Genomic DNA, 26,809 nt, shown 5'->3' on the forward strand with positions numbered 1-26,809 from the left:
AGCTGGACCATAAAGTAGGGAGAGCACTGAAGAATTGATGCTTTTGAACTGTGGTGCTGGAGAAGGCTCTTGAGAGTCCCTTGGACAGCAAGGAGAGCAAACCAGTCAATCCTAAAGGAAATCAACCCTGAATATTCACTGGAAGGACTGATCCTAAAGTTGAAGCTATAATACTTTGGCCACTTGATGCGAAGAGCCGACTCATTGGAAAAGTCCCTGATGCTGGGAAAGATAGAAGGCAGAAGGAGAAGAATGTGGCAGAGGATGAGATGGTTGGATAGCATCACTGATTCAATGGACATGAACTCAGGCAAACTCCAGATGGTGAGAAACAGGGAATCCTGGCATGCTGCAGTCCATAGGGTCACAAAGAGTCGGACATGACTTGGCGACTGAACAAACAACCAAACAAGTTATCAATTCTTAGTGTTGATGGGTCGTAAAGAGTCGGACTCTCGCAGAGTCGGACTCTCGCAAAGAGTCGGACACGTGTTGATGGGTCGTAAAGAGTCGGACTCTCGCAGAGTCGGACTCTCGCAAAGAGTCGGACACAACTGAGTGACCAAACTGAGAAAAACTGAGTGTTGATGCGTATCTCATGGTTATATAGGGAAAGCTGGGTAAAGAATATGAGTTAACATATATAGAATCTAGAAAAATGGTGTTGATGAACCTATTTGCAAGGAAGGAATGGAGACAGATATAGAGAAAGGACTTGTGGACACTGTTGGGGAAGGAAAGAGTGGGACGAACAGAGAAAGTAACATTGACATATATACACTACCATGTGTAGAATAGATAGCTGGTGAGATGTCGCTGTATAACACAGGGAGCCCAGCTTGGTGTTCTGTGATGATCTAGAGGAGTGGGGTGGGGGGAGGGGAGGGAGGCTCAAGAGGGAGACGATACAAGTATAATCATGGTGGATTTGTGTTGTTGTATGGCAGAAACCAACACAACATTGTAAAGCAATTTTCCTCCAATTAAAAAATAAAAATAATTAAATTATTTCAAAATTTTAAAAATTAAATAAGGGATATGAGAACTCTCTGTAACATCTTTACAACTTTCTGTAAATATAAAATGATCAAAAAATAAAAAACTAAAAATAAAGAATATGAACTGTGTAAAACAAACAAACTGAAAATAATTAAAAAATCCTTCAACTGGTGGGTGGATAAACTATGGAATATCTGTACAGTGGAAGACTCCTCAATAATACAAAGGAATGAACTATTGATACACACAACCACATGGATGAATCTCAAAAGTATTATAGTTAGTAATAGAAGCCAAACTCAAAGTCATGTATGATTAATTTTTATGACATTCTGGAAAAGGCAAAAATGTAGTGATGAAAAACAGATTAGAGGCTGCTTGTTGTAAGGGTTGGTAGGAAGGACTTGACTTCAATGGGGCAGCATAAATAATTTTTTTCAGAGTAGTGGAGTCCTGCAGCTAGATGGTGGTGGTTGTTACACAACTTTATTTATCTGTCAAAACATAAAACTATATAACATGGAAAGTCAATTTTACTTTACAAAAAAGTTAAAATGAAATTGTAAACCAAGAAAATTAATAGTATTTTCTGAATATATTGACACTAATAATTTTATATATTGCAAATAAAGATAGAAACATACTATAAATGTCAAGTTACATATAGAAAATATATACTTTATCAAAATGGAGTCAAATTAAAATAGGCCTACTATAACATTTTGCTCACAAAGAAAACAGACCATGATGGTTTTACCAGGAAAACGTATTCTGACCATAAGTAAACTATTACAGAGTGTAGAAAAGAGAGGGAAAGAAAATCCACTATTTTGTAAAATTGATGTAACTTTGACACCAGACTCAAACCCTGCCCCCAAGGCCACGGAAGCAGAGCCCAGAATCAAGGTCACCTCTGAAGCTGGTGGAGCCTCTTTTTAAGCATTGTTAAAAGCCCCCTGATCATCACTAACAAGCTTCCTTACTCCCAATTAGGCAAAGATGCCCACTCCAGTAAACCCTATAGCGTCCCAACCAATCACCTCCGAACAACCTTCCAACAGGAATTTTCTTCCTCTTGAGGCTATAAAAATTGGCTATTAATTCACAAAAACTGTCGGCTTTCCCTGGTCTCTCAGGAGGCTAGCCCACTGAGCTTGGAGTGCCACTTATCTCTGCCCTTTGTTCTTAATAAACTCATTCTGTTCAGAAATGTCCTGTGTCTGGAAATTCTTTTCCAACCTGCTCTTAGACTGCCTCAATAATCATCTCTCATGAAAAATGATGCAAAATTAAATAAATACCAGGATCAAGTAATGTATAATAATTAAAAACTGATACACTAGGAGTGAGTTAATTTACCCTACAAATTCAATTTGAATTTAACATTAGAAAATTAAGTCAATAAATATATTAAATATGAATGTGTTAAAGGAGAAAAGTGGGGCTTCCCTGGTGGCTCAGTGGTAAAGATTCCGCCTACCAATGCAGGAGATGCAGGTTCAGTCTCTGATCCAGGAAAATGCCATATGCAGCAGAGCAACAAAGCCCATGCATCCCAACTACTGAGCCTGTGCTCTAGAGCCCAGGAGATGCAACTACTGAGCCCATGTGCCTCAACTACTGAACCCTGCATGCCCTGGAGCCTGTGTGCTGAAACAAGAGAAGCCCCTGTAATGAGAAGTCTGCATAAGGCAACTAGAGAGTAGGCCCCACTCACTGCAACTAGAGAAAGCCAGCATAGCGACAAAGACCCAGCACAGCCAAAAATAAATAAAAAAAATTTTAAAAAGGGAGAAAAGCAATCTGATCATCTCAATACAGGAGCGAAAAAAAAAAAAAAAAAAGCTTGAAAACATTCAAAAATCAATCATGACTTAAAAAAAAACAAATTAGCAAACTAGGAATAACAAGAAACTTCTTTACCTTCATAAAGCATTCTTCAAAAACCTACAGCAAACATCTTACATGGCGGTATTGAAGCAAATCCAGTTACTTGAGGAATTGTGAAGTGTTGAAGCCATCCCTTTAAAATCAAGAACAAACAAGACGTTCATTACGCTCACTCTTGCTCAATCTCTAGCTAGGGCAGAAAAGCAAATTTATATATGTTTGTAAATATGTGAGTGTGTGTGAGGGCGTAGAGTTTGGAAAGGAAAAAACAAAACCTTTTAATCTCAGGTAATAAAACTGTCTGCCTCAAAAATTCAAAGGGATCCCAAATAAATTATTAGTATTAATAAATTTTCTAGCAAGTTTGTAAGACACAAAATTAACATGAAAATAAAGTTTTGCTCTATGTAATTAAATATCAATTAAAAATGTAATTTTTTAAAAGTAATGGATAAAATACAAAAATATCTAAGAAAAATTTTAACAAAGGTGTGTATAAATTCAGAGATGTATGAAATAACTGAATTATATTAAATAAAATATAAATAAGTAGAAGGATAGTAAATATTTAATAGGAGAGTGAAATACTGGCTCAGGAAGACTCAAATAGTAGAAATTAATAGAGTTTCCCATCTCTTTCAGAATTTTCCACAGTTTATTGTGAGCCACACAGTCAAAGGCTTTGGCATAGTCAATAAAGCAGAAATAGATGTTTTTCTGGAACTCTCTTGCTTTTTTAATGATCCAGCATATGTTGGCAATTTGATATCTGGTTCCTCTGCCTTTTCTAAAACCAGCTTGAACATCTGGAAGTTAATGGTTCATGTATTACTGAAGCCTGGCTTGGAGAATTTTGAGTATTACTTTACTAGCGTATGAGATGAGTGCCTCTTGAGAAACCTGTATGCAGGTCAGGAAGCAACAGTTAGAACTGGACATGAAACAACAGACTAGTTTCATATAGGAAAAGGAGTACATCAAGGCTGTATATTGTCACCCTGCTTATTTAACTTCTATGCAGAGTACATCATGAGAAACGCTGGGCTGGAGGAAGCACAAGCTGGAATCAAGATTGCTGGGAGAAATATCAATAACCTCAGATATGCAGATGACACCACCCTTATGGCAGAAAGTGAAGAACTAAAGAGCCTCTTGATGAAAGTGAAAGAGGAGAGTGAAAAAGTTGGCTTAAAGCTCAACATTCATAAAACTAAGATCATGACATCCGGTCCCATCACTTCATGGGAAATAGATGGGGACAGTGGAAACAGTGGCTGACTTTATTTTTTTGGGTTCCAAAATCACTGCAGATGGTGATTGAAGCCATGAAATTAAAAGATGCTTACTTCTTGGAAGGAAAATTATGACCAACCTAGACAGCATATTAAAAAGCAGAGACATCACTTTGCCAACAAAGGTCCATCTACTCAAGGCTATGGTTTTTCCAGTGGTCATGTATGGATGTGAGAGTTGGACCATAAAGAAAGCTGAGCACAGAAGAATTGATGCTTTTGAACTGTGGTGCTGGAGAAGACTCTTGAGAGTCCCTTGGACTGCAAGGAGATCCAATCAGTACATCCAAAGATCAGTCCTGAATATTCACTGGAAGGACTGATGTTGAAGCTGAAACTCCAATACTTTGGCCACCTGCTGCAGAGAGCTGACTCTTTTGAAAAGACCCTAGTGCTGGGAGGGATTGGGAGCAGGAGGACAAGGGGACAACAGAGGATGAGATGGTTGGATGGCATCACTGACTCAGTGGACATGAGTTTGGGTAAACTCCGGGAGTTGGTGATGGACAGGGAGGCCTGGCGTGCTGCGGTTCATGGGGTCACAAGAGTTGGACATGACTGAGTGACTGAACTGAACTGAACTGGGTTTCCATAATAGACTCAAGCAGCATGGAAACTTGATTTATAACATTTGTGGTGTTGACAGACTTTTCAATAAACTGACTAGGACAACTGCTTAGATAAAAAAAACAAAACACATAAAATTTGACCTGTACTTCAGTCATTTCAGTTCAGTTCAGTCACTCAGTCGTGTCCGACTCTTTGTGACCCCATGAATCGCAGCACGCCAGGCCTCCCTGTCCATCACAAACTCCCAGAGTTCACTGAGACTCAAGTCTATTGAGTCAGTGATACCATCCAGCCATCTCATCCTCTGTCGTCCCCTTCTCCTCCTGCCCCCAATCCCTCCCAGCATCAGAGTCTTTTCCAATGAGTCAACTCTTCTCATGAGGTGGCCAAAGTACTGGAGTTTCAGCTTTAGCATCATTCTTTCCAAAGAAATCCCAGGGCTGATCTCCTTTACTTAACACTGTGCAAAAAAGTCATTCCAAAATTGTAGTCTTCTGAGTGTGGCTCTTTTAGCCAGCATAATGAATTCAAGGCTTATTCATGCTGTTGATTTCAGCAGTAGTTTGTTCTTACTGTTGAACAACAAACCATTGTGTAATGAACTAAATTATTCTCCAGTTGAAGCATAGTTTTGTTTTTATTTTCTGCAAATTATGAATAAAGAAGCTATAAACACTTATAAAAAAAGTACTTGTGAAAACAAAATTTTTTATTTTTCTTGGATAAATACTAGGAGCTCCATAGTTGGATCATATCATAAGTGTGTTTTTAACTTTACAAGAAACTTCTAAAATGTTCTCCAAGGTGGTTGTACCATTTTACATTCTCACCAGCAATATTTGAGTTCTACTTACTGTCCATCTTCATTAGAGCTTGTAGTACTATTTTCTTGAATTTAGCTATTCTAATATGAAATCTTATTAAACATGGTTAAATATGAAGTTAGCTGTAGGATTTCTTTTTATTTTCCTTTCCTTTTTTGATAGTTGCCCTTTATCAAGTTAGGAAAGTTTTCCTATTCTTGGTTGCTAAGTGTTTTTTAATCATGAATTAATAATGTACTTTGCCAAATGCATCTTCTGTTGTTTTTTTTTTAATTTTATTTTATTTATAAACTTTACATAATTGTAAAGCATCTTCTGTTTTATTGATATAATCTTGTAGGGTTTCCTTTTCAGTCAATTAATAGAGTTGACTTTCAAACACTGAACAAGACTTTAATTCCCTGTATAAATTTGAATTGGTCATGATTGTTTTATTATTTATAATTACTGCTGCATTAAATTAACTGATATTGGCTTCAGAATTTTTGTGTCTATATTCTTGTGGTTTATTGGCTTGGAGCCTTCCTTTATTGTCTTTGTCTGGTACCAAGGTTATGCTGGTTTCATAAAAATGAGTTAGGAAGTTTATCCTTCTTTTTTCTGGAAGAGCTTAAATAGAATTGACAATATTTTATCTCAAGGAATTTGTCCATTTCATCTAAGTTATTAAGTTTATGGGCAAGAGTTGTTCATAATGCTTTTTCATTGCTTTTTAAATGTCCAAATCTGCAGTGATGTCTCTTACATTTTTAGTCAGTTCAGTCATTCAGTTGTGTCTAACTCTTTGTGACCCCATGGACTGCAGCACACCAGGCCTCCATGTCCATCACCCACTCCCAGAGTTCGCTCAAATTCATGTCCCTCAAGTTGGTGATGCCATCCAACCATCTAATTCTCTGTCGTTCCCTTCTACTCCTGCCTTCAATCTTTCCCAGCATCAGAATCTTTTCAAATGAGTCAGTTCTTTGCATCAGGTGGCCAAAGTACTGGAGTTTCAGCTTCAACATCAGTCCTTCCAGTGAATATTCAAGACTGATCTCCTTTAGGATGGACTGGTTGGATCTGCTCGCAGTCCAAGGGACTCTCAAGAGTCTTCTCCAACACCACAGTTCAAAAGCATCAATTCTTCAGCGCTCAGCTTTCTTTATAGTCCAACTCTTGCACCCATACATGACCACTGGAAAAACCATAGCCTTGACTAGACAGACCTTTGATGGCAAAGTAATATCTCTGCTTTTCAATATCCTGTCTAGGTTGGTCATAGCTTTCCTTCCAAGGAGTAAGCGTCTTTTAATTTCATGGCTGCAGTCACCATCTGCAGTGATTTTGGGCCCCCCAAAATAAAGCCAGCTTCCACTGTTGGGGAAACTGTTTCCACTGTTTCCCTATCTATTTGCCATGAAGTGATGGGACTGGATGCCATGATCTTATTTCTTGAATGTTGAATTTTAAGCCAACTTTTCCATTCTCTTTTTTCACTTTCATCAAGAGCCTCTTACAATTTAGATTTTTGTAATTCGTGTCTTCCTTTTCTCTTGTTCATTTTGGGTGAAATTTTATCAATTGCATTAATCTTTTCTAGCTTTTGTTTTCACCAATTTTCTGTATTATCTTCTTATATTAAATTTCATTGATTTGTGTTCTCAGTTATTTCCTTCTTTCTAACTTTGGGCTTAATTTGCTCATTTGTTTGTTACTTAAAACTTGGGTTATTGATTTGAGACTTTTTTGTCTAATATAAGCCTTTACTACTATAAATTTACTTGTAAACACTGCTTTAGCTATATTCTGGAAATTTTAGTAAGTTATATTTCATTTTGCTAAACCTATTTTCTAATTTCCCTTGAGAATCTCCCTCTTTGATTCATGAGTTATAAGTATTGTTCATTTCCAAATCTTTGGGAATTTCTAAGATATCTGTTTTTGATTCCTAGTTTAATTTCACTATGGTCATGGAACATATTTTGTATGATTACAGGTCTTTTAAATGTATTAAGATTAGTTTTTATGGTCCAGATTTTTTTTTTTTGCAAATGTGCAGTTGAAAAGAATGTATATTCTGCTATTGTTGGGAGGAATGTTCTTCTATAAATGTAAAATATTTTTTGATGGTGTTCAGATCCTCTGTATCCTTGCTAATATTTTGTGTCTTTTTCTTCCTTTATTGTTTATTGAGAGCAGAGTGTTGAAATGTCAAACTATAATTTTGGATTTGCTCTTCTTCCTTCCACTTTTATGAACTTTCCCTTCATGTATTTTGAAGCTCTTGTATTAGTTTTCTACTGTTATACAATAAATTATCACAAAATTAGCAGCCTAAAATTATAGTGGGAATTCCTAATAACGTACTTCCACAGCCTTGAGAAATTCCACAGAAATAGCACCTGAAAAAACAGCATATATTAAGAAACTGTGTTAATGATTATCTTCCATGTTTTTCTTAAGAATAATCTCCTTGTTACAAACCCCAAGGCCAGACCCAGAAGGGAGTATGACTGGGATCATGAAAGCATGGACCTTGGAACACAGGGTGGGGGTCAGGCATGAATGCTGCTTATGCACTTGCTGATTGTTCCCGAGACTAGCCCAAAAGGGAATGGCCTAGGGTGGAAACAAGGTAATCTGGACTATGTCAGTGTAGTGTCTTGGAAAAAATAAGATCAAAAAAGTCTTGTAGTCTGCAATTAGGATTAAAAGCTGGACTCAGAGTGGACTCTGCAGCTCTGTCCAATAGGGGCTGCAGGTTCCCTGACCCATTGAACCAGATTTTGTGTTCTGTTTTCATTCTCATCACTTGCTACAAGACCATTAGGGCAACATAAAATAACATTTATTTATTGTTTCCCAGTTTCTGTGGGTCAGAAATCCAGGTACAGATCAGTTATGTTCTCTGTTCAGGGTTCCCTAAGGCTGAAATCAAGATGTGAGCCAAGTCTTTGTCAGCACCTGAGACTCAAGGTCCTCTTCCAAGATCACTTAGGTTACTGGCATAATTTTAGTTCCTTGATATTGTCTACCTGAGGTCCCAGTTTTCTTGCTGGCTACTGACTGGGCTTTACTCTCAATTCCTAGAAACTTCTACAGTTCCTTCCATGTAGCACTTCCACAGACCCTTTAGCAATATGGCACCATATTTCTTCCAGAGCTATGGGGTGAATTTCTTTCTTCATGAAGAGACCAATTACTCCTTTAAGGACGTTTTACTAACTAAATTAGACCCACAAAGGAAGTCTTCCCTTTTGACCAACTTAAAGAAAAAAGTTGACTTTGGAACCTTAATTATATCTGCTAAATCCCTTCATCTTAGCCAGGTGATATAACCTAATTCCACAAGTGATATCCCAGTGTAGTTGCAGTTCCTGCCCACACTTTGAAGGATGGAATTATACAGGTGTGTACACAGGAATGGGGGTGCCAGGGAGGGTCATCCTGGAATTGTTCCTATCACAACCTTGGTGCTAGGTATGTGCATATTTATGGTTGTTATGTCTTTTTGGTGAGTTGACCCTTTTAGCACTGTCTAATGTTTCTCTCTACCCCTGGTAATTTTTTTGCCCTGAAATCTTTGTCTGATGTTAATACAGCCACCATAGATTTCTTATGATTAGTGTTGCATAGTATATCATTTCTATGTTTTTAATTTACCTGCATCATTCAATTTAAAGTTATGAAATATAGCTAATCTGACAATATTTTTTCACTTAGTACATTTAGACTATTTACTATGTCATTATTGGTATAATTAGATTCATTATTTTATTATTTTATAGTCAAGGCTATGATTTTTCCAGTGGTCATGTATGGATGTGAGAGTTGGACTGTAAAGAAAGCTGAGAGCCGAAGATTTGATGCATTTGAACTGTGGTGTTGGAGAAGACTCTCGAGAGTTCCTTGGACTGCAAGGAGATCCAACCAGTCCATTCTAAAGGAGATCAGCCCTGGGTGTTCTTTGGAAGGACTGATGCTAAAGCTGAAACTCCAGTACTTTGGCCACCTCATGAGAAGAGTTGACTCATTGGAAAAGACTGTGATGCTGGAAAAGATTGGGGACAGGAGGAGAAGGGGACGACAGAGGATGAGATGGCTGGATGGCATCACCGACTCAATGGATGTGAGTCTGAGTGAACTCCAGGAGTTGGTGATGGACAGGGAGGCCTGGCGTGCTGTGATTCATGGGGTCGCAAAGAGTCGGACACGACTGAGCGACTGAACTGAACTGAACTGAACTGATTTTATTACTTGCTTTCTGTTTTTCTCCTTATTTTTTTGGTCTCTATCAAGTTTCATGCCTTCTGTTGGATTATTTTAATTTTTAATTTCATTTAAATTTATCTGTTGGGTTTTTATCTATCTTTGCTATTACATTTTTAGCAGTCTATCTATGGATTTTACCATATAAAGTATTTTACATACATAGGCATGCATGCTTTTGAAGTCACTTCAGTAGTGTCCAACTCTTTGTGACCCTATGAATTGTAGTCCACCAGGCTCCTCTGTCCATAGGATTCTCCAGGCAAGAATACTGGAGTGGGTTTGCCATGCCCTCCTCCAGGGGATCTTCCCGACCCAGGAATTGAACCTGTGTCTATTACATCTCCTGCATTACAGGCTGATTCTTTTACCTCTGAGCCACCGAGGAAGCCCTTTATATGTAAATCTCTCACAGCCTTCTTAAAGTGACAATGTTCAATTTGAATTAAAATGTAAAAGCATCAAAATCATTTGTTATATTTTTATATGTATTTCATCTACATATACTGAAAAATCTCACCAGCAAATGTTATAATTTTTGCTTTCTATAGTCACTTATGGAGAAGGCAATGGCACCCACTCCAGTACTCTTGCCTGGAAAATCCCATGGACGGAGGAGCCTGGTAGGCTGCAGTCCATGGGGTCGCTAAGAGTCGGACACGACTGAGCGACTTCACTTTCACTTTTCATTTTCATGCATTGGAGAAGGAAATGGCAATCCACTCCAGTGTTGTTGCCTGGAGAATCCCAGGGATGGCAGACACGAATGAAGACTTAGCAGCAGCAGCAGCAGCATAGTCATTTATATTGAAAAAAATATAAGAAGAGAAAAATAGTCTACTTTATTTACCCTGATATTTACCATATTTGTTTTTCTTTCATTCTTGAAATTCTAAGTTTGATTCTTTCATTTTCCTTCAATTTGAGGAATTTCTGGTAGTATTTCATTTGGAGAAACTCTGTTGGAAAATAATTCCTAGTTTTCCTTCTTCTCAGAATGTCTTTACTCTTGAATCATATTTTCTTTTGGTATAGAAGTTGATTTAAAACTGTTGACAATCTTTTACCAGCAATTTAATGATGTTTTCCTACTGTCATCTAGCTTCTATTGTTGTTGATGAGAAATTTTCTTTCCTTACAAGTAACAACATTTGGCTGCTTTCATTTTATTTTCTCTTTTGTTTTTAGCAGTTTTAAGATATATCTGAGCATGGTTTTAAATTTATTATGTTTAGAATTCGGTGAGCTTCTTGAATCTGAAAATTTATGTCTTTTACCAAATTTGGAAAGTTTTTAGCCATTCTTTTCCCACGCCCATTTATGTTTTTACTCTTCTGGGACTCCAATGACACAAATTTTAAACATTTCTGATTCTCCTACAAGTCCCTGAAACAGTTAATTTTTTCAATCTTTTTTTCACTATGTTCTTCAGAGTGGGTAATTTTTATTTTGCTGTGTTTAAAGCCTACTCACCTTTTCTTCAGTCTTCTCCTTTCTGTTATTTAAGATATCCATGGAAGTCTTAATTTTAGTGTCATATTTTCACTTAGGATTTTTAAAATATTTATTCTATTTATATCTCTATATATGGAAGTTTTTATATTTACATTTACTTCCAGAGTGTTCAGATTTACCTCATGGTTACCCCAAAGTGTATCTGATACTTCCAACATTTGAGGATCTCAGAGTTTGTGTCTGTTGACTTATTTTCCATTGAGAATTGGTCAGATATTCTGTTGGCAAAATTTCTATGTCAAATAATTATGAATGTTGTTATGGAAACTTTAAATATGTTGTGAGGTTCTGAGCCTCATTACAATCCTCAGGAAGAATGTTGATTGTTTTGATTAACAGGTAATCTAGCCATGTAGGTTTGGACTGCAGACAAATTCTGTATTGCTTTCTGTGGATGTTGGTTTCAATGTGAATTTCAGTTTTTTAAACTTTTTGTTGTAATGTTTGGGTCTTTCACTCAGGGGTTAGTCTGGGACACAGTGTAGTTTGTGCAATAACTAGAGTTTATGAAACATTTGCTATGCTTTTGTGTCTGTGCTACTCATGTAACCAATTCATAGTGTTAAATCTGGGACTTCCATCTGTTCATACAAAGAATTATGGGACCTGTTTCTCTATCTTCTCTTATGGATTTCCCCTCATGCTCTAAATCCCAGAGGCCCCATTTTTCAATTTCTCTGAGAAGAAAAATGGCTTTCTCTCAGAGTTTTAGGCTTCTCTCACTGTTACATAATTCCATGAGATTTTAGCTGCCCTCAAGGCAAAGCAGTGAATTAGAAGGAAAAACTAACAGGATTTTCCCCAACAATCATCTTACCATAGAGGTCCCTTTCATGGATTCCCTGAGCAGGGTGACAGATTCTCTCTCAGGATTTTAGGTGTCTGTGCCACCACTTGTGTTATGGCAGTGCAGTTCCCTGTCGGGGGCTTACCTGTAGGCTGAGCTAGAAAAGGAAAAGAGAAAAAAAAAAAAGTGAGATTTCCTTGACTCTTTCTTTGGGAAGCCATTTGCCACATCAGAAGGACATTCAAGTAACACTTTGGGGAGACTCACATGGTGGAGAACTGAGGTCTCTCACAACTGGAAATAAAATCTCTTGTCAACAGCTATGAGAATGAATTTGGGAGCAGGTCCTCCAACACCAGTCAGATTCTGCCTCCTTTAACATGATGCAGCTCCATTCAGCAATTCACTGCAGCCTAGTGGGAGACCCTGAGTCAGTCTCCCAGCTACTGAAAGCTGAGTCCCAGAAACTATTAAGACGATAAATGTGTGCTGCCTTCAGATCAGATCAGTCGCTCAGTCGTGTCTGACTCTTTGTGACCCCATGAATTGCAGCACGCCAGGCCTCCCTGTCCATCACCAACTCCCGGAGTTCACTGAGACTCACGTCCATCGAGTCAATGATGCTATCCAGCCATCTCATCCTCTGTCATCCCCTTCTCCTGCCCCCAACCCCTCCCAGCATCAGAGTCTTTTCCAACAAGTCAACTCTTCGCATGAGGTGGCCAAAGTACTGGAGTTTCAGCTTTAGCATCATTCCTTCCAAAGAAATCCCAGGGCTGATCTCCTTCAGAATGGACCGGTTGGATCTCCTTGCAGTCCAAGGGACTCTCAAGAGTCTTCTCCAACACCACAGTTCAAAAGCATCAATTCTCCGGTGCTCAGCAGCCACTACATTTTGGGAGTTAACTTGTTACACAGCAATAGAGGACTAAAACATAACATAGTTAAGGGAGCATTATAAAGAAGAGAGACAGAAGACGGAAGAGAGACAGAATTTATATTGTAGCTCTGAGCCTAAGTTATTACTAATGTCTAATAAATAAACATTTTATGAAAAGAGAAAACAGAATTTTCTAGTTTAGTATCTTTAAGTTACTACAACTATAACTCACCTTCTCCAAAGTACTTTATAAAATTTTATTCCTTGGAAAAAAGACCCAGAATTCCAGATTCTCAAGAATGTTATTTTGGTTGATATAACACTGCTGCTGCTAAGTCGCTTCAGTCGTGTCCGACTCTGTGCAACTCCATAGACGGCAGCCCACCAGGCTCCCCCGTTTAACTTTAAATGCTATATTCTATGAAATAAAAAAAGAGGAAGAAGAAATAATGATTTAGCTAGAATTTTCTATCTAGTTAGGGAGGAAGATGGGGTGGATGGAAGGAAAGTGGATATGTTCAAAAACCTTAGGCAAATCTTGAATGAGAAGACTACAGATTCCTATTATAGCATTAACTGTATAAAAAATAATCATAAAGGCAGTCTTACTAATTCAAGTGACCAAAAACTTGTACTTTTTCCGTCCTCTGTATTATTTAGTGATGGCTTTTGTTTATGGAAAAGAGGGGGTGATTTTATGAACAAATAAATACAATTCAAGAATACAAATCTTTTTACTTTGGTTCAGTATTTAATAATCAAATTTTGACTGTAACTACATTTGGTTAATGCTCACAAGATAATAATTCCTTAATATTAGAAATACTGGGAAGTTTACCTTTTGCTCAGAGATTCGGTCCAAAATACAGCTTACATTAATGGCAACTCTCTTGGACCTCAATGCTAACGAAGTATATCACACCTCTGTAAAACACATGTGCCAGTATTTGCTGGCAAAACAAAACAATCAGCAGAGTTAAACAATTATATTTTCTTTAATGCAGTGCCATTAAATTACAACCACACTTCAGGGTAAAATATTCCACATGTTTCTCAACAGCTATCTGGAAAGGGCTTAGTACTTTAAGTAATTCAATATCGAAGTTTTTGAGAAGCATAGAAAAAATCATTTGCGAGCACACTCAGTGTACTGTGAGGAAGAACATGCTCTTGATCTGACTACTCACTATTATATGAGCGAAAAACACCAATGCGTACATTGAAGTCTGCTTGGAAAATGGAAATGACATACTTTCCATCACAGTTTAAGACATACATAAGTGTTCTTTTTCCTTCTTTCAAGTAAAACTTATTCTCAAGTATAGTAGTTTTAGTACAGGCTACTCCAAAATTGCTGCATCTGCAATTTAGAAGTTGCAGAATGATAAACTTTCTGTGGTCAAAATACCAAACCCTAAATATATTCCTGTATAATACAGAAGGTCAGTTGCAAAATGAAAACAGCACCAATGGAATTATGTAAAAGCTAAACAGGACCTTTGGAATGAAACCTGTTATGACGAAGAATATGACTGACCATGAGTATCAGTGAATATTCATGACTTATTCAATGTAAATGAGTCAAGCTTGGAACTTGTGGTATTTGAGTAGTAACACCAGTTCTACAATGCCCATGAAAAAATCAAAAGTAAAATGAAAATATTATTGAGGCTGACAACTCGCAAATGTAATTTTCACTGTTATCCCCAACAGACCTTCCTCACAACTAACGACAAGGCCAAATGACTTGTTTGATATTCACCTTTTTTATTCGCCCTAACTGCTCACAGTTGAAAATATTCTTGAGGAGTGAAATGGTCAAAAGACATTTGGCCAGAAAAGAAGGGGACACAAGTCAAGTGTTGTGGATTACTCACAATCTGAATATTTAACCACTAAATCATGTAATTTCCTGGAAATCAGTGAACTGTATTTGGATATTTCTTACTGTGTGTGTATATGTATGCATGTGTATATATGTATTAACATTTCTTACCATATCTACTCTAGGCTGATTAGTACCAAAGTTTCACCTTCTACTTCTGATCTTAAAGTTTCTTTGTATTCAGGTTTGGTGGATTATTACCATTTTTGCTTACATGGCAACCCACTCCAGTGTTCTTGCCTGGAGAATCCCAGGGGTGGGGAAGTCTGGTGGGCTGCCGTCTATGGGGTCGCACAGAGTCGGACACGACTGAAGCAACTTAGCAGTAGCAGCATAATACCACTGGCCAGTATTGGCCTGTGATTCAAGTTTTAGTGTCAAAATCTATGTGATGCCATAATAGTAAAGAACTTATGAAATACTTTGGTTATTTGGCTAGTATAGAAGCCATCCTTGCTCCTGAAAGACAGAACAAATCCCTTGCTGGTTTGCATGCATGCTTTCAGCAAGGTAGATTTATCTGAAGGCCACAGCTCATCAGCTGCTCTGAAGTCAAGTTAGCCACATAATGTTTAGGACATAATGCTATAAGAGTAAGCATTCAAAAAAAAAATTCAGGTATATTTTAGGTTTTGATGGGAAAGGAGCTAAAAAGCAGGTGAAAGTGAAAGTCGCTCAGTCATGTCCAACTCTTTGCGACGCCATGGTTGTAGCCCAACAGGCCCCTCTGTCCATGGAATTCTCCAGGCAAGAATGCTCCAGTGGGTTGTCATTTCCTTCTCCAGGGGATCTTCCCGACCCAAAATGAAGCCAGATCTCCCCCACTGCTACCAGAGTCTTTACCATCTGGGCTACCAGGGAAGCCCAGGTAGCTGGTTCATAAATGGAATAAGCAGGTCATGGCAGGACAAAAGGAAATGCAACTTTGCCCTCACAAGGGACCAAATGCTTCACTATCGCTTTTGTGCATTTTCAAAAAGCCTGCTTAGACCTGAACACCCTGATTATTTCAATTCCAATAGCTCAGTTATCCTCAATTGAGGCTAACAGTGGTTTAGGAATGGGCTACTAAAATGGACATTTTGGCTCACATATTATTTGTTTTAAGTAGTATTTTATTTGGAGAGATGTTTCACTCAAATGTTTACTTTAAAAATTCTTTAATATGCAAAATGGAGCCATAGGACGTATTTACTTTTAAAGTGGTAGCAAGTGATACATTTTACTTTTATACAGGCTTTCTTGCACATCTGCAGATCATTAGTTAAACATTTGTTCAAATGAGAGAAAGCGTACAATTCCTTTGGCTATGTATTTCACTTGAATTATTAATCTTGTTGAGAGTCTGGCAGCAAAACATACTCAAAACAATTCCTTCATTTTATTTGACTTCAAAAAGCTTGCCAGGGCTTGCAGTAGATCTTTTCCTAAAAGGTAATGCTGACAGAGAACTCAGCGAAAGGATACATTTAGAATACTTAATTAAATGATGTCAGTTTGCCACTGGCAGGGAACTGTGTGTATTGTGTTCTGCAATAGAAAACATGTGGCAATACACGGTAAATCTTTCCAAGGATCTAGAGAAATGATTTTGCTTCTTTCCACCCAATTCTCAGTAATAGCAATTAAGGATTACAATAGAGTTTATGCAGTTGAACTAAGCTGGTTACATTCTTGGAGGTCAGAGAATGTGCTTTCAGTATCTGTGGCACTCTATAAGCTCCCTACAAACCAGGGTGTTGTGTTCATAGTAAATGCCTGATTAATATTTTTATTTTAATAAATAATTTGTGGTTCCTTGAGAACCATAGAGATGAAATGCTGTACCTGGGCTCCCAGGTCCCACTGGTGATTCTCTTATCTCTGCACATTGCACCCAAGTGGTTCAGCCTACACAGTTAGAGTGCCTCATTCACTCCAAGTCTATGGCTTCTGATGGGGTTCACTTCATCATGTGTCTGAGGTGTGAAAACCAAAGAATAAAAAATGAAACCTGCATGCAAAGGAATGTATTTCTAAGGGCTTGATAGGTATATTCACTGCCATGTTATTTTTAACAGCAAGTTATAATCAATTCCTAATTTATTGATGAAGAGCTTAGTGTCTTTAGATCTGGATTGAAATTTAATCTTTTCACTTTGAATGGAAGAAACCTGTAGTGTAAGTAAAATGTGAACTAGATTATATTTTTGAAAATGATTATTTAAAAATCTTGTCATTATTTTTAATATTACTGCTGTTATTCATTACTAATAAATTCTACTTATCCATTGTAGCAGATCCAATCAAGTATCTACCTAGGAATACTACCTTGGTGGTTTGATTTATTCTTCTAGATGGTAATATAACTGTATTAAAATAAGACATCTAATCCCAACACCTAGTTTAGCCTTCAATATGTAAAGCTTTAGCTCACCAAAGTTTAATAAATCCACTAGATTATCTTCCCTTTAGGAAAAAAACTGAATGTGTGTGTGTATCCTCCAAGCACTAAACACAGTGCCTGATACCTGATAGTCAGTTAATATCTGGGGAATGAACTAGTATATTTTGCTCTTATTATTTTGACTTGCAAAGAAATTTTTGTTGCCAAATTTTACATGGGGATGTTATCTTCATTTTGTTAGAGGGCAGTCCACTCCAGAAATAAGAAAGCTCAGATACAGCTGATTAATTTTTAGATAAATATAGCATTCAACACCAGAGTGGGGAATAATAACTGCCAGCTATTGCATGTGCCATATGTCTAGCTCTTTAAATCCATTTTCTTAGATAATTCTCCCATTGTTCACAATATCTACAAATTGATGTTATTAATCCATTTAACAGATGAAGTAATCAAAACTCAGAAAAGCAAAAGTGATAATAAGTGACACTAAAGCTTTGTGATTTCAACAAATAATTCTCTCTCACTGACAGTCCTTGTCCATAACACATTTGCAGGTATACTTGCCATCATCTATATCCTATTACTCAGCCTTATGGGGCAGGTCCAATCAGGTTTGTGGCCAGACTCATGGCAGTGATTAAAAACATCACAGTAGATCTTGAGTGGCCTCTTAAACATTGTCTCTGACACTTTCACTCATATATCACTGATCAAGACAAGTCATGTAGCCAAGCTGGTTTCAAGGAAGCACAGATATATGATCTTCCCATGGAGCCCATGACCATACATGCATGATCAGTTGTGTCTGACTTTTTGAGATGGGCACTTCAAAAAGGGGAATGGATATTTTGTAAAAGAATACAAAGAGTTGGACACAACTGAGCGACTGAACTGAACTGAACAATTTCCCATCATAACAGCAAGAGCTGATCTGATCACAAGCCTGTGGCTAATAGAAAAATAAAAAGGTCACTGTCCAGAAGTGCAAGGGCTGCTAACAGCTATGGAGATGATCCATGAGGCAATTTAAGGTTTTCTAGTCTTCCTGTTTTCTTCTTAGCTTTGCCTGATGCTTCTCTGTCTTCTGCACTTCTGTTACGTAGGTTGGGTTTTGTATTCCAGCTCACTCATGAGCTGAAATAAGCTATTAGCCTCTCTGAGCCATTTTTAAGATCCATCTGTAGAAGAGGGGTCCTTGTAATACCTACTTTCCAGGATTAGAGATATTGAAAGTAATGCACTTTGTATAATGCTTATTTTTAAATAATGGTACAAGGAAATACCACAAATCATCAGCAAATAGAATAGTCTCCAATTTGAAATCTAGGAATGTCATGACAATACCTCTGCTGATCCCTTTAAGAAATGCCGAGTTAGTGGTTTGACGGAAATGTGTAGGATGTAGGTAGATGGATGAAATTTTAGAAAAACAAACACAAAATGATAATCAATAGATCTGTGTCTCAACAGCGGTCAATCAAGCCCTCATCAGAACACTGAGTGTGTAGGTAAAACAATCTGGAAAATGCAGATTCCCAAACTTCTGCTTATTCAAATTTTTCACATAAATTTAAAAATATCATTTTAACATTGTTTTTGGAAAAGCAAACAGTCAAAGAACTCTTTTGCTCTTGCCAGTAAAGTTACACAATAACTGATAAAAAAGTCTTAGCATTTATTTCTCAACATATTTCTCTTTAGTTCTTCTCTACTTTAAATCAAAGAGTCCCAGATTATATCTATAAAGAGTGATGAATTCAAACACTGCTAAGATAATGGGAAATTACTTAATAGATCCTCCTCTGTACCTCCTGGATCCAGCCACAGGACTGCACGTGTGGTTGTCTGCCTTATCTAAGTGTTCACATGACACTTAGGACTCTCCACAGCCATGTCTCATGGAGCCAAAAGTTCAGAAAATTTTTTTTATCTGTAAAGTTTCAAACAACAAGTTTTATCAGATTTGTTTTGTCTTGTTTTGCTTTTTTATTGTGTGAGTATGTAGACTTGGCCAGAAGGTTTTTCATACCAACAACAAAAACAAACTCAGGAGAAAAAATAGCATTCTATAAGTAAACTTTTATCTAAAAATATAAATTATCTAGGAGTTTAGACACACTTATGAATTTAAGTATAAGCGAAGGTGAGTAGGGAAATGAATCGATGGAGTAACATGTATTTCAGTCAATCTTTGCCTGGTATTTTGGCATGGTATTCACAGGACCTTAACTCCACTAAAAACCAAATAAACAAAAGCAGTCTCTATAGATTTTGCCACACCCACTGCTGTTTTTGTTTTGTTTTGTTTTTGTTTTTTGTCCTTGGGAACAGCATGCAGGATCTCAGTTCCCCAATGAGGGACTGACCTTTTGTCACCCCCAGTGGAGTGTGCAGTCTTAACCGATGGACGGCCAGGAAAGTGCCCGTACCTCCTCCTTTCGGCTAAACCTTAGTAAAGAAAAATCCAGAGCATAGGGTATTTATTTCAATTTAGTTTTATGTAATGCCCCAATTCTCCATTTTAATTATTATAAAGTTATACACTAGCATTACCAAACTGCTTTAAAATATTCGAGATTTGAAATGGGAAGACTTCAGCTTCCAGTATTGGTAGGCTTGGTAATCTGGACCTACCCTCTTGCTGAAAAGAGCTAAAAAGCTCAAATAAATTGTTAAAAACAAACCTTCTTAAAAAATATAAAGAGCTGACAATACAAGAAGGAAGTACTGATCAAAAACTGAAATGAAAACAGGACCCTAGAGAGAGAGAAGGAAGCTTGGGAATTGCTTTTGTCCTGAAGGCTTTTGTGACTTAGCAAATCTGAACTTTCATTTTGAAACCTCTTTAGTAAGAGGAACAGAAGTTATATGCTCATGTCTGGTTGAATTGGGAATCCAACTGCAGACTGTCTCCAAAATAAACTGGGACTCCAGCATCACTCAGAGTAAATCATAAGTAGAAGAGCCCTCAGAAGCCCTTGAAACCTGAGATCGTATTACAAGGGAATAAATTTCTAACCCTGAACATAAAATAAAGGGTCAGGACTGATAGTTCCAATGCAAAGTCAAGTTGTCTCTGGAGAAATAAATCTTTATAATAAGCCTCCAAGTAATCCTTAAATAAATTTTCATGTACAGTGAACAATATGCAGTCAAAGATAATCAGGCTCAGTAGGAAGAAACACAGCAGAAGTAGCAAAACCAAACAAATAGCTTGTGTAAACAAGTGCCCTAGCTATCTAAATAGCTAATCAGTTCAGTTCAGTGGCTCAGTTGTGTCTGACTCTTTGCAACCCCATGGACTGCAGCATGCCAGGCCTCCCTGTCCATCATCAACTCCTGGAGTTTACTTGAACTCATGTTCATCGAGTCAGTGATGCCATCCAATCATCTCATCCTCTGTCATCCCCTTCTCCTCCCGCCTTCAATCTTTCCTAGCATCAGGGTCTTTTCAAATGAGTCAGTTCTTTGCATAGGGTGGCTACAGTATTGGAGTTTCAGCTTCAACATCAGTCCTTCCAATGAATATTCAGGACTGATTTTCTTTAGGATGGACTGGTTGGATCTCCTTGCAGTCCAAGGGACTCTCAAGAGTCTTTTCCAACACCACAGTTCGTGGTGTCAATTCTTTGGTGCTCAGCTTTCTTTATAGTCCAACTCTCACACCCATATATGACTACTGGAAAAAACCATAGCTTTGACTAGACGGACCTTTTTTGGGAAAGTAATGTCTCCGCTTTTTAATATGCTGTCATAACATTTTGGTCATAACATTTCTTCCAAGGAGCAAGCACATTTTAATTTCATGGCTGCAATCACCATCTGCAGTGATTTTGGAGCCCAAGAAAATAAAGTCTCTCACTGTTTCCACTGTTTCCTCATCTATTTGCCATGAAGTGGTGGGACCAGATGCCATGATCTTAGTTTTCTGAATGTTGAGTTTTAAGCCAACATTTTCACTTTTCTCTTTCTCTTTCATTAAGAGGTCTTTTTAGTTCTTCTTTGATTTCTGCCATAAATGTGGTATCATCTGCATATCTGAAGTTATTTATATTTATCCTGGAAATCTTGATTCCAGCTTGTGCTTCATCCAGTGCAGCATTTCCCATGATGTACTCTGCATAGAAGTTAAACAAGCAGGGTGACAATACATAGCCTTGACATACTCCTGTCCCGATTTGGAACCAGTCTCTTGTTCCATGTCCAGCACTAACTGTTGCTTCCTGACCTGCATACAGATTTCTCAGGAGGCAGGTAAGGTGGTCTGGTATTCCCATCTCTTGAAGAATTTTAGTTTGTTGTGAGCCACATAGTCAGAAGCTTTGGCATAGTCAATAAAGCAGAAGTAGATGTTTTCCTGGAACTCTTGCTTTTTCCATGATCCAGCAGATGTTGGCAATTTGATCTCTGGTTCCTCTACCTTTTCTAAAACCAGCCTGAACATCTGGAAGTTCATGGTTCATGTACTGTTGAAGCCTGGTTTGGAGAATTTTGAACATCACTTTGCTAGTGTGTGAGATCAGTACAATTGTGTGGTAGTTTGAGCATTCTTTGGCATTGCCTTTCTTTGGGATTGGAATGAAAACTGACCTTTTCCAGTCCTGTGACCACTGCTGAGTTTTCCAAATTTGCTGGCATATTGAGTGCAGCACTTTCATAGCATCATCTTTTAGAGTTTGAAAGAGCTCACCTGGAATTCCACCACCTCCACTAGCTTTGTTCTCAGTGACGCTTTGTAAGGCCCACTTGACTTCACATTCCAGGATGTCTGGCTCTAGGTGAGTGATCACACCATCATGATTATCTGGGTCATGAAGATCTTTTTTGTACAGTTCTGTGTATTCTTGCCACCTCTTCTTAATATCTTCTGCTTCTGTTAGGTCCCTACCATTTACGTCCTTTATTTTGACTATATTTGCATGAAATATTTCTTTGGTATCTCTAATTTTCTTGAAGGGATCTCTAGTCTTCTCCATTCTATTATTTTCCTCTATTTCTTTGCATTGATCGCTGAGGAAGGCTTTCTTGTCTCTCCTTGCTATTCTTTGGAACTCTGCATTCAAATAGGTATACCTTTCCTTTTCTTCTTTGCATTTAGCTTTTCTTCTCTTCTGAGCTATTTGTAAAGCCACCTCAGGCAACCATTTTGCCTGTTGCATTTTTTTTTTCTTGAAGATGGTCTTCATCATCCTGAACAATGTCATGAACCTTTATCCACAGTTCTTCAGGCCCTCTGTCTATTGAATCTATTTGTCACTTCTACTGTAACAGATTTGATTTAGGTCATACCTGAATGGTCTGGTGGTTTTCCCTACTTTCTTCAACTTAAGTCTGAATTAGGCAATAAGGAGTTCATGAACTGAGCCACACTCAGCTCCCCATCTTGTTTTTGCTGACTGTATAGAGCTTCTTCATTTGTGGCTGCAAAGAACATAATCAATTTGATTTTGGTATTGACCATCTGGTGATGTCCATGTGTAGAGACTTCTCTTGTGTTGTTGGAAGAGGGTGTTTGCTATGACCAGTGTGTTCTCCTGCCAAAACTCTATTAGCCTTTGCCCTACTTCATTCTATAGTCCAAGGCCAAAATTTCCTGTTACTCCAGGTGTTTCTTGACTTCATACTTTTGCATTCCAGTCCCCTATAATGAAAAGGACATCTTTTTGGGGTTTTAGTTCTAGAAGGCCTTGTAGGTCTTCATAAAACTCTTCAACTTCAACTTCTTCAGCATTACTGGTCAGGGCATAAAATTGGATTACTGTGATATTGAATGGTTTGCCTTGGAAACGAACAGAGATCATTCTGTCATTTTTCAGATTGCATCCAAGTACTTCATTTTGGACTCTTTTGTTGAGTATGATGGCTACTCCACTTCTTCTAAGGGTTTCTTGCCCAAAGTAGTAGATATAACGGTCATCAGCAGTCCACTGCTGACCCATACCTCCTCAGGAGACACTCAAACACAGTTCTGTCTCAGTCTCAGTGGGGTCTCTGGGTCCTGGTGTGCACAAGGTATGTTCGAATCCTCTGAGCGTCTCCAAGATGGATGGGTCATGGTGGAGAATTCTGACAAAACATGGTCCCCTGGAGAAGGGAATGGCAAACCACTTCATTATTCTTACCTTGAGAACCCCATGAACAGTATGAAAAGGCAAAAAGATAGGACACTGAAAGATGAACTTTGATGAGTTGAGTTAAATTCACCCATGCCAGTCCATTTTAGTTTGCTGATTCCTAAAATGTCAATATTCACTCTTGCCATCTCTTGTTTGATCACTTCCAATTTGCCTTGTTTCATGGACCTAACATTCCAGGTTCCTATGCAAATTGCTCTTTACAGCATGGATTTTAGTTCCACTTCCAGTCACATCCACAACTGGGTGTTGCTTTTTCTTTGGCTCCATCTCTTTATTCTTTCTGGAGTTATTTCTCCACTAATCTCCAGTAGCCTATTGGGCACCTACCCACCTGGGGAGCTCATCTTTCAATGTCCTATCTTTTTGCCTTTTCATACTGTTCATGGGGTTCTCAAGGCAAGAATACTGAAGTGGTTTGCCATTCCCTTCTCCAGTGGACATTTTGTCAGAACTTTCCACCATGACCTGTCCATCTTGGAGATGCTCAGAGGGTTCAAACATACCTTGTGCACACCAGGACCCAGAGACCCCACTGAGACTGAGACAGAACTGTGTTTGAGTGTCTCCTGTGGAGGTATGTGTCAGCAGTGGACTGCTGCAGGGGAAGGGCTCTGGGTGTAGTAGACCTGGGTATGGCATAAGCCCTTAACCAGGCTGAGGTTGCCATTAACTCCACCATAGAGTGGCCAGAACTTACTCAGGACTGGGAAACAGACTCTTGCAGGGCACAAACAGAAGCTTGTGTGTACCAGGACCCGGAGAAAGGAGCAGTGACCCCACAAGAGACTGACCCAGACTTGCCCGTGAGTGTCCAGGAGTCTCCAGTGGAGGCGTGGGTTGACAGGGGCCTGCTGCAAGCTTGGGGGCACTGAGTGTAGCAGCGCATGCATGGGACCTTTTGAAGAAGGCCATTATCTTCATTACCTCCACCACAGTTTGCCCTCAGGTCAAATAAGAGGAAAGGAACACAGCCCCGCCCATCAACATAAAATTGGATTAAAGATTTACTGAGTTGACTCATTGGAAAAGACTCTGATGCTGGGAGGGATTGGGGGCGGGAGGAGAAGGGGACAACAGAGGATGAGATGGCTGGATGGCATCACTGACTCGATGGACATGAGTCTGAGTGAACTCCGGGAGTTGGTGATGGACAGGGAGGCCTGGTGAGCTGCGATTCATGGGGTCGCAAAGAGTTGGACACGACTGAGCAGCTGAACTGAACTGAACAGAACTGAACTGAGCATGGCCCCACCCATCAGAACAAGACCCAGTTTCCCCTATCGTCAGTCTCTCCATGGAGAAAGCAGTGGCACCCCACTCCAGCACTCTTGCCTGGAGAATCCCATGCATGGAGGAGCCTGGTGGGCTGCAGTCCATGGGGTCGCTGAGAGTCAGACACAACTGAGCGACTTCCCTTTCACTTTTCACTTTCATGCATTGGAGAAGGAAATGGCAGCCCACTCCAGTGTTCTTGCCTGGAGAATCCCAGGAATGGGGGATCCTGGTGGGCTGCCGTCTATGGGTTCGCACAAAGTCGAACATGACTGAAGCGACTCAGCAGCAGCAGCAGCAGCAGTCTCTCCCATCAGGAAGCTTCTGTAAGCCTCTTATCCTTCTCCATCAGAGAGCAGACAGACTGAAAATCACAATCACAGAAAACTAACCAGTCTGATCACATGGACCACAGTCTTGTATAACTCAAATAGCTAAATAGCTATTTAAATATTTAAATAGCTATTTAAATAGGGATCATATATGGAAGATGGATAAAACTTATTCTTTGTGATTTAACTACATATATGGATTCTGAAAGGAAGTCAGGAAGAGGCCACTGTTTTAAAAATTGGGATATAACTGCTTTATAATATTGTATTAGTTTCTGTTGTACAACAATGTGAATCAGTTATATGTTTACATATATCCCCTCCCTCTCGGACCTCACTCCCATCCCATCCCCCTATTCCATCCATCTGGGTCATCACAGAACACTGAGCTATGCTCCATTGCTATAGAGCAGGTTCCCATTAGCTACCTATCTGTGAAAAATATATAAAAGTATACACTGTCTTGAGGAGGCCTTATAAATAGCTGTGAAAAGAAGGGTAGCAAAAAGCAAAGGAGAAAAGGAAACATAAAAGCATCTGAATGCAGAGTTCCAAAGAATAGTAAGGAGAGATAAAAAAAAGCCTTCCTCAGTGATCAATGCAAAGAAACAGAGGAAAACAATAGAATGGGAAAGACTAGAGATCTTTTCAAGAAAATTAGAGATACCAAGGGAACATTTCATGCAAAGATGGGCTCGATAAAGGACAGAAATGGTATGGACCTAACAGAAACAGAAGATATTAAGAAGAGGTGGCAAGAATACACAGAAGAACTATACAAAAAAGATATTCACGACCCAGATAAAAACGATGGTGTGATCACTCACCTAGAGCCAGACATCCTGGAATGTGAAGTCAATGGGCCTTAGGCAGCATCTCTACGAACAAAGCTAGTGGAGGTAATGGATTTCCAGTCGAGCTATTTCAAATCCTGGAAGATGATGCTGTGAAAGTGCTGCACTCAATATGCCAGCAAATTTGGAAAACTCAGCAGTGGCCACAGGACTGGAAAAGGTCAGTTTTCATTCCAATCTCAAAGAAAGGCAATGCCAAAGAATGCTCAAACTACCCCACAATTGCACTCATCTCACACGCTAGTAAAGTAATGCTCAAAATTCTCCAAGCCAGGCTTCAGCAATATGTGAACCATGAACTTCCTGATGTCAAGCTGGTTTAGAAAAGGCAGAGGAACCAGAGATCAAATTGCCAACATCCGCTGGATCACAGAAAAAGCAAGAGAGTTCTAGAAAAACATCTATTTCTGCTTTATTGACTATGCCAAAGCCTTTGACTGTGTGGATCACAATAAACTGTGGAAAATTCTGAAAGAGACGGGAATACCAGACCACCTGATCTGCCTCTTGAGAAATTTGTATGCAGATCAGGAAGCAACAGTTAGAACTGGACATGGAACAAGAGACTGGTTCCAAATAGGAAAAGGAGTACTTCAAGGCTATGTATTGTCACCCTGCTTATTTAACTTCTATGCAGAGTACATCATGAGAAACACTGGTCTGGAAGAAGCACAAGCTGGAATCAAGATTGCCGGGAGAAATATCAATAACCTCAGATATGCAGATGACACCACCCTTATGGCAGAAAGTGAAGAGGAACTCAAAAGCCTCTTGATGAAAGTGGAGTGAAAAAGTTGGCTTAAAGCTTATCATTCAGAAAATGAAGATCATGGCATCCAGTCCCACCACTTCATGGGAAATAGATGGGGAAACAGTGGAAACAGTGTCAGACTTTATTTTTGGGGGCTCCAAAATCACTGCAGATGGTGACT

At 38.7% G+C, this 26,809-nt stretch overlaps 1 long non-coding RNA gene across 3 annotated transcripts in view; it reads right to left on the minus strand.

Moving 5' to 3' along the window:
• Positions 1 to 959: 959 nt before the first annotated feature.
• The window catches only part of LOC147379324 (uncharacterized), a 90,883-nt gene continuing 65,033 nt past the window's right edge, over positions 960 to 26,809 (minus strand). The window contains exons 2-9 of one of the 3 annotated variants that reach the window (XR_015160337.1): positions 19,649 to 19,730; positions 19,091 to 19,212; positions 13,847 to 13,958; positions 13,241 to 13,426; positions 12,396 to 12,541; positions 12,159 to 12,285; positions 2,923 to 3,022; positions 960 to 1,509 (exon numbers count right to left, since the gene is read on the minus strand). This is a non-coding gene — a long non-coding RNA (uncharacterized LOC147379324). The other 2 variants (XR_015160338.1, XR_015160342.1) reach the window with 2 other exon arrangements.

Source organism: Bos grunniens, chromosome 1, assembly GCF_055505025.1.
Source record: "Bos grunniens cultivar Pamir isolate PY7600 chromosome 1, Bosgru_T2T1.0, whole genome shotgun sequence".
Classification (NCBI taxonomy): Eukaryota; Metazoa; Chordata; class Mammalia; order Artiodactyla; family Bovidae; genus Bos; species Bos grunniens.